The 11503-nt window shown below is 46.7% G+C and overlaps 1 long non-coding RNA gene across 1 annotated transcript; it reads left to right on the top strand.

Annotated features, from left to right (window-relative positions):
- Nucleotides 1–8637: 8637 nt before the first annotated feature.
- On the top strand, nucleotides 8638–11067 carry LOC135384080 (uncharacterized). The gene is made up of 3 exons (XR_010420235.1): nucleotides 8638–8722; nucleotides 10120–10147; nucleotides 10993–11067. It is a non-coding gene; the product is annotated as an uncharacterized LOC135384080 (long non-coding RNA).
- The last annotated feature ends 436 nt before the right edge of the window (nucleotides 11068–11503 follow it).

Raw genomic sequence — 11503 nt, 5'->3', positions numbered from 1 at the left:
AGTGACGAGCGTCTCCTGAAAGACCATCACCAGACGCTGTGGGCGACCACAGCTATGATCAAATGGAGGTTCATACCGGAAAGAGCAGCGTGGTGGGGCGGGTTTTGGGACAGACGCGTTCGGACCATTAAAGATGCTCTACGACGAGTCATCGGAAGGCAGTCACCGACGATCGGAGAAATGGAGACTGTGCTAGCCGAAGCCGAAGCATTAGTAAACTCACGGCCCATCACGTACTTGCATTCTTCTCCCAACGAGCTTCCTGCTCTGACAGCAGCGCACCTCCTAGTTGGAAAACGCTTAATTGCGTTGCCAACTTCGGACCGACCAGACCAAACCAGATCAACCACAGAAGTACTTTTGCGAAGGTGGCTGCACCAGCAAAGGATAGCTGACCATTTTTGGAAACGTTGGCACAAGGACTATCTGTGGGAGTTGCGATCAGCCCAGGCATCACGTACCACGCCGTCTCACTCCATGAAAGAAGGCGATCTTTTACTCGTTCATGAAGAACGAACACCGAGACAAGTTTGGAAAACAGCACGGATTGTGACGTTTCATCGAGGAAGAGACGGGGAGAACAGGTCATGTTCCATCAAGCTGCCACCAGGTAACATCACAGGACGACCTGTACAACAGCTGTACCCATTCGAGGATCATCTAACGTGCTAGTGACGCCCATTCCGCTTGGCCCCGACTACCTGAAGAGCAGACGACGCAGCGCGTGCTTGGGGCGCTAGCCGCGGCGATCACAAGGACAACTGCGCTTCAACGCGTTAAAAAGACGCTGAAAGTATACTTACTATACGTCCTCGCTTGAGTGCTAGGTGAATTTTTTTGAAATCGACGATATGGAAACCAATGTGTCCTCGTTCATGGATTGAGAGGCACTTGAACACTTATGCTGACTTCTTTTATGTCCGAACCGTTTTGTAGCGAACCGGTTACCGCTATTTTTTTTTTTTTTTTTTCAGTTCTGCTGTGGATCGGGTTCAACAGTGTCATGAAAATTTTTGTTCGAGTTGGGTTCCGGCAGAAATAACGGTTAGAGTACGGTTTTCGATTCGGGTTCGGGTTCAGTTCGACACCCTGGTTCAGTGTAAGGGAGACGTTGCCGATGCACGTTTTTGCTGCGATATACCGAACCTTTGAAACAAAAACGCAGTGAAAACCCGCAGTAGACAGAGCTTTTTAGTATTAAACGTTCGCTGGAAAAGTGTCAATGCTTCGGTGTACGTGATATGAAAAACACTAAAGCACTCGTACAACCCCCTGTACGCCCACTGACTTGCTGGCACTGTGCTTGTGAAAAAGGAAATTTTAGGAACAGAAAGTAGCAGGACAACAGCGCTTCCTCAACGTGGACGCTATTTGCAAGTGCTCATCCATTTCTCCTTTCTCACGCTAAAGGGAGTACCTGACCGCTAAAAACGACAATGCAGACAGCACCAGTAAGCTATTATAGCCACGCATTTACTGACAAGAGCAGTTTTATGGAAATATAAAATGGAAGCGTTGAACAGGTTCGTTAACCAGTTCGGGTCTTCGAACCGGTTTGCGAACCGGTTCAATTTTTGTCGAGGCCGAACCCGAACGAAATCCAAGCAACGTGAACCCGGACCCGAACCGAACACTTATTTTTGAGGTTCGACACCCTGCACTGAACACACCTTCGTGTCAGAAAGTACAACTTCGTATACTTGTCAGAAGAATTAAATATGCTGAATCAATTTCTGTTTTCTATTTGACGAGTGTTGTTCTGCATCTATACCACACCCTTACAGATGAACTTCACCGCATATTGCGCTCCTAGCCAATCATCATCACGAATAATATCATCTGTCCTCATTTGTTGAAAACGGGAGGCGCTCGCTTTTTTTGTGACTATTATAAACAGCATAAGAGTCACAAGAAAGGCGTACGCCTCCCGTTTCCAAGAAATCATATCATTCGAGATGATTGTTTGCTTTGGAGCGTGCTATGCGATGAAGTTCGTTTTTAAGAGTGTACGAAAAAGAAAAGAAGAAAAAAAACTGTACCTAATGCGAAGCACGTGTTGGCGTATGGCTACCATCTGCTGCGGTTGTTCACTTCATCACACAAGCCAATTGTGGTATGATCTGCAAACCGACGCGGTGAACGCCCACCTGGCGGCGAGCATGCAACCAGGTAAATATTCACCGTGTCATACCGTATTCTGTATGCACTCTTCTCCGTTGCGTGCAGTACATCATCGTGCAGGGTGTTCACGTAAGTTTGTTGGTAACCATTGAATGCGTCGTATCTGACGTAGGGTGCAATGCCGTTCATGCTGCGTTCGCATGTGTGTAGTTAATTTATACCATGCCAAAGGATACACTCATGGTCTCTAAAACGCTTTCCAGGCAATCAAGCCCTGTCCCTGGATAAATTTATGCAGCTTTACTCAGTGAAAATAGTAGTTCATATGGCTCTTGTTAGACAGAAGTTTGAAAACTTGATTATGCGCACCTATATCTGGAACCAATCAATTATAATCTTTGGAAATCTACCGAGGGTAGTCAGAGCCGCGTCGTGCGTTTTATCCCAAAGGGCTGTCACCTGTAGCAGTGTCTAGAGCAATGAAGCAAGCACTATCTCTACCTCTGCGTCGCAGACCCACTGGTCTGCGTTTTTTTTTTTTTTTTATATTTCACAACAAAACTGGGTGCCGCTGCTGCTGATGACGATTCCACTTTCTCTGGCGCATCGACAACAAAGCTCAACAAAACTGGGCGCTCTTGAGCGCTTTTGCGCTCCATCAAATCTCTCCAAACGCCTCGATAACCAATTTAAAGGGTCTATCGCATCCGGAAAGGTGTGCATTAGACCCATACGGTAATGCTCGGCATGGTTTTACAGTGTACATGGCCAAGTTTCTCTTCCGTAAACAGCGTGCTTATTAAATAAAGGAGCTTTAAAGACTCTCGCTTGAAAGAGATTCGCTCTCTCCCTGCAGCTAAGCCAGAATGACGTAAGCCAAGCACACGAATGGGAGCGCAGCGCAGGTGACTGTCTCCGAGGTCGTCTGCTTCGCGTTCGCACCGCAACATACTATAAGTGAAAAAACCTCGGTAAATACGCCGACCTTCGCTTACCAGTCTGGGTGCTGACATGACCATCTTCCGTAGAACACGATGTTGCGCTCCTGGATGTACGAACACGTACGATGCTAACCAGCATTCCACGAGCCAATCTCGTACCTCTCCGCGACCTGCGGATGCAATCACTCTCGCCCGCCGGTCGGACGCCCAGGTCTCTCTGTCGCTCATTGTTTGGCCTTGTCCAATTGACGCTTGCAGAGAGGGACTTCCGGAATGCTCTCAACATCCGTCGTCTGCTGTTGCCATGCATTATATGGCGTTGTAGAGGAGGTGGTGTCCCTCTACATGAGCCCCGACCGGCGCGGTTCTCCAGGCGCGTGGCCATCGTCTTCATTGTCCACGGCACGCTACAGTCCCCCCATACGCGGAGCCACGTCTACACCGGAGGAGGAGGAGAGCAAGAGCGACCGTGGACGACGCACACTGCCAAACATGTTCATGGCACGGCACAGCACATGTTGGGGGAAACGGTCAATGAGCAGGGCGGAAGCGGCCGAGGGGATGCGGGGCGGGAGCGGCGGAGATGAGGCTTGCTCGAGACGAGCGGTGAAGTCGTCGGTCGTGGTCGGAGTCGTGTGTCGGAGTCGTGGCCTGGGTGCGGCAACCTGCATGGGAGCGAGAGCCCGTAGGGTCGATCCCAGGAAGAGCGAGGCTGCGTTAGACGTGATGGCTGCCGAGACGCCGGCTGAAACGTGCCGTGGCATCGGCTGCCGCGACGGCCGAAACCAGCAGTCGCGCACGTGCCTCTGGTGTCGCGGCCGGCAGCGGATGAGCGTCGAGGTAGCGTGGACGGAAGCAGGACGGGAGCGGTCGGCGTGTCGGTCGAGAGGTGAAGAGCGGTAGTGATGCGGTGGTGATTCGGTTGTGATGCGTCGAGTAATGGTGGTGGCCTCCAGGGATAGCTTGCCTTGGTCGATGGTGTTACCAGAAATTTGGGATAGCGAAGGGCCGAACTGCGCCGAACTTGACTTTGATCGTTCGGGTCACCAATGTAGAGGGTGTGGTGTTTCTCTACATGAGCCTCGACAGGCGATGATGGTATGTTACGGAGAGGTGATGACTGCGGCTTATCACCATGGCCGCGCAGGTGGAACTAAAGCTGGTGTACCAGGCGCGTGACCATCGTCTGTAGCTAATCCCACACGTAATTGCCTAACAATTTTTGCACCAGTCATTGTTAACTTTATCACTGTACCTAATCCCATGTATTAAACGGCATTTCAAATTGTAGTCGCATTCTGCAATCATTGGGCAGCATATTTCGGTTCACTATACAGCATTATACAGCAGCGTATGTCACTTCTCGCAGTGCATTTACATTTAGTGTATCGTAGTGTAGTTAACTGTTACAATATTATTACCTTTTGTATATTTGTAATTAGGCGTTACTATCTAGTTACAATCATTCGTTATTTATCGCGTTCGTGCCTTTGAGATACTTACAATACATAGGGGAGACCGCGGAGAGTTGTCACAGTTTTTGCTTCGGACTTTGCGGTGACGAGAGTACGTTCGTCAGGCTGATGAAACCACCGCTGGATTCTAGTGCCATCTTTTGGCTACCAAACGCACATGTTAAACTAAAGCTGGCTTCCAAAAACAGTTTATAACAGAGATTTGCAAGTTTAAGAATACGCCCCACAAGTGGGGCAGGTTGTCACACGGGCTGGGGCAGGTTGTCTCAGCTCCATTTTCTCGTAATCTCTATCGTGAAGGTGTACCGAATGAAATACCATTGGAAGAAGACATGGAAAGCAAACTAACCGAGCAAAGGGGAACCTATTATCTTAAGTACTACATTTTATATTTCCACGCCTGTCCTAGCTGTAGTGGATTCGTGCAAGCAAGACATTAATGGCTGGTTGGCCTGCATTGTAAATTTAAAAAAAAGCGGCACTAAATTATTACACGATCTCTAAAATGTACTAAAAAGCTACTGAAGCACTTTCTCGCGGATGTAGTCTGCGCTGTCAGTTGCTATACCAGTTTAAGCACGTGACAACTTACCCCGCCACGTATGGGACAACTGACCCCTATATGACACCCGCAAAGGCTTTACCTCAGCAGTGGACTGAACTGTGGAGCGTATTCCGCTGAAAATCTGCAAAAAGATGTCCGAAAGTTGAACAATCTTTACGAACTCGCGCATTCTTTAGAGCTTTAGTGAGTGTCGTGCAAAATTTGAAAATTGCAAGAACGGAAAATTTTACTTGCTCGTGACAGAAGCAAGTCTTGTGCTGTGCGCACCTTGCCATACTTCACATGACAATCGAGGTTTCTCCAGTTAGTGGTTGCTCGTGCCGCTAACGAACAGCTGGAAAATGTGGCAGCTTCTCTGCTTCGCTTTCTTTAACTAGCGAGTGTGACAACTGACCCGTGTGACAACTCCCCCCGGTCTCCCCTACATCAGTAAATAATTATGACATCAGAGTAATGCCAACCTCGACCGGAAACAGCACGTCCTATACTTCCATGAAGCACTCTTGGAATAGCTTCACTGACCCCCCCCCCTGCACCATTCATGCGCCCCATATTATATTATTGGTTCACTTGTTTAAGCAGCATACTTACTTACCTTAAGTTTCCTTTAGTTTAAGCATACCCTCACACAAGCTAGAATTGGGCTTTCTTCGTACCTTAAAATTGGTAATGCAATTTACTGTCAGAGTAAGAGGTGAGCAAAAAAAAAAAAAGAAGAAGCAAGGACCAAATTGTTGCCAGTGAGATTACTAGCTTCCTGTTTCCCAAAGCTGCATCGTTTATCTTTCAGAATAAGCTACGATGCGAGAATTCTACGTCCTCGCCGTGTGTGTCCTCATTATGATGGCAGAATTTCAGCCAGCGACGTAAGTATACCTGGTTGAAGCGTGACATTAATTTAAGTAACCATAAGAAACGATAAATGTTCAAGCATTTGAACTCAGCAGAGCACTCAACATTGTAGTGCAGAGCATGTCTGTAAAAGATGGAAGCCACAGGAAACGGAGTCATGCTCTATTTAGAGCATGTTTCAGAAACCTATGTAGGCTGAGCTATTGACTGCGTGGCTACGGAATCCTGTGGAAAACTCAGCAGGGACCACTGTATAATATCATACGTATGAGCTCAGGCTGTAATCGGCGTTCTGAAATGTATTCCCATATTGACGGCTTTGGGAGCAAAATGCATCAGGAATGTTTTTTGAGCAGTCTCGGCACTGCTCCTCAGTGCTCTGACCGTGGCCGTTTGATGGTAGAGAGTTTTAATGCATTGTACGCTATCACTTTTGCGTACGTAAGGGATAGCGTTGCTGGTCCTCCGCACGCGCAAAACATAAAGAGAGCTTAGCGCAGTGCGCAGAACGCACCACGCTATTAAGCGACAGGTAGCAGGATACTTCTATGAAGCCCAGCAGGAAATGTGTAGCTGTATTGCTGTGACATAAGGCTATATTCTAAAACTGAAGTGTCGACATACGCCTTGCGGTGCAGCACAAGTATACCGAATGTAGCGATCAATATTACACAGAGTATCGAACCGAAACCGAATATGAAACAAAAACCGTTATTAGCCGTTATTTTCATCCGAACCGGAACTGAACCGCTAAAAAATCGGTAACGGGTTGAGGTAACGGTTCGCACCTATATCCAAACTACCGACTGTTCACATTCTTAGAACTTCACCCCACAGCACGCAGACAGCCACCCTTCTTCCCGAACGACATCGTCCCTGGTCCTGATTTGTTGAAAACAGTGGGCGTACGCCATTTTGTGACACTTTTGCAGTTGTGTTAACTGTCACAAAAAGGCGTACGCGTCACGGTTTCCACGAATCAAGAGTGACAACAGTATCACTCTGGTGGTATGGGTAGGTTGGGTTTACCTTAATTCTGGTACATGGTGAAGTTCTGTTTTAAGAATGCACATAGAGCAGTGTTACTACGCGTAGAGCAGTAGGTTACTACGAAAAAGTAACCAAGTAGCAGTTAGCCTGCAAAAATAGTAACTGAGTTACAATTACAGTTACTCATCTTGCATTGTAACTAGTTACAGCTACAGCTACCACGTTAAAGTAACTTAGTTACATTAGTTACCTTCTAAAAAAAGTCGAATAAATGTAACCCTCGAAAACTTTGTTTTTGCATTTGTACTGGTCTATTGCATACTTATACCGCGTTATAAACAGATGATTTCCCATAGACCCTAGTCCATGGGAAATGGTCCCTAGTCCTAGGACCATATGAGTTAGTCCAAGTCCATCGTGAATGCGTATGAGGTCACAAAATTCGTGGAATTCCTGGCTGACAAAAACGACAGCGTATACTTGAAGCCTCAGCAAAACGCGACCGCGTGGTAAATATTGCCATACCTGAGTAACTTAGTTACACGAGAGCTATGAGCTATTCCTTCTTTCGGTTTAGCGCAGATCCACCGTCCTTGCCATATTACTTAGAGTACATGTTAGACATGTGGCTAAGGAGGGCATGCACTTTAGCAAACTGGAGGGAGAGAACGGAGCCATCGAGTGAACATAAAAAAAAAACATAGATAAATGGTCTCCATCGACATGAGTTCCAGCTACTCAAGATTGCCGAGTTAGCAAAACTCGGTAACATAACAAGAAAATTCAATGAAAAGCAAGATACTGCGACGTCGGTGACGCTCAGCTGGGTAGGGTGACCAGATTGCATTCGCCCGTATAGTGAAGCTATGGTGGCGTAGTTAGGTTTTTCGTAAATTTCAATGTCGCTTCAGCGAGTTGATAATCTTCAACTCACTTGCCTTTAAAGTGCCACTCCGGACTCAGAAAACAGCGTTTATTTTATTTAGTCCACGAAAACAAGGTGTCTCAAGTGTTCTATTCGCGAAATTTCAATCCTGTTTACGAACGCTGTGCATTTCCGTCAGTTTTTGGAGATCTACTGAGCTTCCACAGGTTTCGATGACGCAACGACCGAATGACGTATTCATAAGCCCACAAATTGCAATGATGTCATGTCCTGGAGAGGGCACTCGTCTCCTAGCAACGACGCCGGCGTCCGGGGAGGGTCACGTGGTGGAGAAGTCATGCGAGGCAGATCGAAAGAGGGGAAATTGGGAGAGATGTCTTCTCCCTCCTTTGTGTGTTCTCCAAAGTCGGAGCGGTCGGGTGGTATGTCACGTGGGGCTCCGCTAACGGAGTGCAAAAAGTGAGCTCCCCGGAAGACGCGAAGGGCAACAACGTTGCCAGATGAGAGCCGGGCGCTCCGTCGGAGCATAACATGACGACACAATGCTCAAAAATAAAAATTAATTTTCTCTAGCTTTCGCGCCACGTTGAGCCAAAATATTTTGCAAGAATGTAAACTGAGACAAGAGGATTTCAGTAACATAACTTTGGTGGGATTATGAAGACACGAGATTTAGTCCGTAGTAGCACCTTAACCCAACTTTTGTATCAAAACAACGTCTGAAGTTTGGCACTGACATGATAAGATGCTATTGCAGGACGCATGCACTAGGTTCCAGCGAGACGGAAGGGGCATTTGATCCGCAACAGCTTCTACAAGGGGGTCTCCCAGGTCTTCAACAAGGTCCTCTAGGGGGGGTTCAACAGGGTTTAGGGCAATTCATAGGAGGAATGTAAGTAGCCTCTCTCTAGTGCTATGAAGGTCAAGCAGCATAGTATTCTGGAGTGTGATGTCAACCGAGCATGTGCATGTGTCTGTATGCGTCTTCGTAAGCCATACAGTGAAAATGCATGACTGTATGCATTGCGTGATGGAATACACCTAACGTAGGGCTTCCACATATTCCCCGCCCCTTTTTCTTGCACGCGTATGCATCGAACTAAACAAGTAACCTGGACTGATCGCATTGGCTAAAATGCCTGTACAGTGTAAACTGAAAGACAGCCTTATGGGTGTAAATGGCTTGTCCTATAACTCACACCACTTTTTACACCTTATGGTCTGGAACACCCTTTTTAGAGGGTGTATTCTGTGTAAAACACCCTTTGAAAGGGTGCTTTTCCTTGAAAATGTCTTCTTTTGCACCGTTTTAGGAGGGTGTAAGATTGTTAAACACCCTCCATAAAGGGTGTATAAAGGGTGCAAAAGAAGGCATTTTCAAGGAAAAACACCCTTTCAAAGGGCGTCTTACACAGAATACACCCTCTAAAAAGAATGTTCCAGACCATACGGTGCAAAAAGTGGTGTGAGTTACAGGACAAGCAATTTACACCCATAAGGGTGTCTTTCAGTTTACAGTGTACGATACTATTTCAACTCGCGTTTACTCCGAACAAACGAAGAACCCCGAACCTAAACACGCATCCTGATACACGTTGTGCTTTGAAGCTCACGCATAGGTCGCTAGGTGACGAGTGAACATTGGAGCGAGAAGGAGTCCAGTACTCAGCTGCTTCAGAAAGCTTGTTCGCATGATGCGCATTTATAACAGAACATCTTGGAACGTTCACGTCTAATTCCATTCCAATTCCCTCCTTGTGCTTGATTGTTTTTTTTTTCTCTCTCTTTTATGTATTTATTTTTGCGCATGCTTCACAACGTATTTCAACAGCATATTTCCTACATGGTCATCTGCACCAGACGTTATTCGGCGGATATACACACACCTCTCAAATGCGCTACACTTCTTATTTGTGTAGCGCCAAGTAAACCTTTAGAACACTAGATGCTGCGATAGTCAAGAAAAGAAAAGCTGGGACGTCAGTGACTCTACGGAAACTTATCCAATGCAGCATTTGTCGCGCTATAGCTGTCATAGCTGTGATAGCGCAGTAAGCTATAGTTTTGGCGTGGACTCCAACTCGGATACTTCGAACACCGTGCAGTATATTTGCAATATTTTCGGTTGGGAGGCACAAGTATGCGCATTTGGTGTCTGGACGAGTCACGAGGATATCAGTTAAAAGAACTATAACGCATCTCAAAATAGGATAAGTGTGAGGAAATTGTTGCGAATGGTACTGGCTTGACTCTTACGTTATCTAAAAGTATTTCGTTCATGCATTTCAGAATTCCAACAATCCAACAGGTATTTGGAGTAAGTACATCGGTATTTTCTCTCTCACTATCAGTGACAAACATGAAATCAGTTAGGAAAACACAAATGGCTATCTACAATAAAACCAATGAGTGACAAAGAATGCGGCCCGTGCAATCCTCAATAGCATAACCTGAGTGTGTGTGAGTGACTAACGGTATACTATTGAGCATGGCACGGGCCGCATTCTTAGGCTCAGGCAAAGCCCAACAGTGCCAGACATCATGCACAAAACTGCGCGTTTCACTGCGAGATTATAGGTTAAAAATAATTACCCTGGTGAAAAGACGTCCGACACGGCGCACTGAAACAGCAGACACGTTTGTTTAGAAACGGTTTGGACGCCGAACACAGGCGCGGCCATCTTAAAGGTCGCGTGTGCGTTGACGTCTGCTGTGACGTGTGACCACGACCTGTCCAGAATACATTGCGCTCGCTCAGCACGCATTCGTCTATGGAGCAATACAATGGAGGGCTCCCCTCTGCCGTGGAGCATCATCTTAAAGCTGACTTTCGTATCCTGTGTCGCTCATTAAATCTGTACAGTCTCTAGCATAGGATATATATATATAGCAACATATATTGTTAAGTACGCATGGTGATTAAGTATGACAGCAGGACAGATGTAGCAAAAGATGCTTTTTATCCGCAGTCCTATCCTACGGCGCGTGCAACATGCCGCCACACTAGGCAGACAAACTTTGCGTGTAACATGACGGCGCAGGTATTATTATTATTGGGAGAAAAAGATTGTGAACGAAGTGCTCGCGGTCCGAAGCTCATGGTACACACCGTGATGAGGAGGATGCTGATCCTGTCTCACAATATATATGTATTTTTCGTAGCACGTTCTCGGGGCGGTGGGAGTCGCCAAACAGGCCCTTGCAAGACCTGCTACGACCTCAGCTGATGGAATTTCGCCGTGACTAACATTTAAATGCACGCTTTCTTCATTGTGTAAAATATGAGCAATAAAAAAAGAAGTATGAAATCCAAAGTAAGAATCCGATCCGTGTTGTATGTCGCATATGCATATGATCGTGAGGGACTGATCCACCATATCGGCTGACCTCTCCGGTCTGAGGGAGTGAACAGGTGCACGGTTATGATTAGGTTACATTACCCACCTGTGTATCACTTGTCCAACCTGTTTAACGCTGTGGGCAATGTATCAAAAATAACGACAACGATCTGCATCCCAAACAGCACAGCCGATTTGGGGAAGCTCGGGGTCGCAACGAGATCGTTGGCTCAGAACTGGCCGATATCGAAAACATTTTTCCAACTGCTTCCCAATAGCTTGAGGGAGGATAAATATGATTCTCTCCCGACCAACTCCCGTCCGCGAGACAGTAT

The sequence above is a fragment of the Ornithodoros turicata genome, chromosome 2 (assembly GCF_037126465.1).
Source record: "Ornithodoros turicata isolate Travis chromosome 2, ASM3712646v1, whole genome shotgun sequence".
In the NCBI taxonomy this organism is placed as follows: domain Eukaryota; kingdom Metazoa; phylum Arthropoda; class Arachnida; order Ixodida; family Argasidae; genus Ornithodoros; species Ornithodoros turicata.
This window is presented reverse-complemented; position numbering and strand designations above follow the sequence as displayed.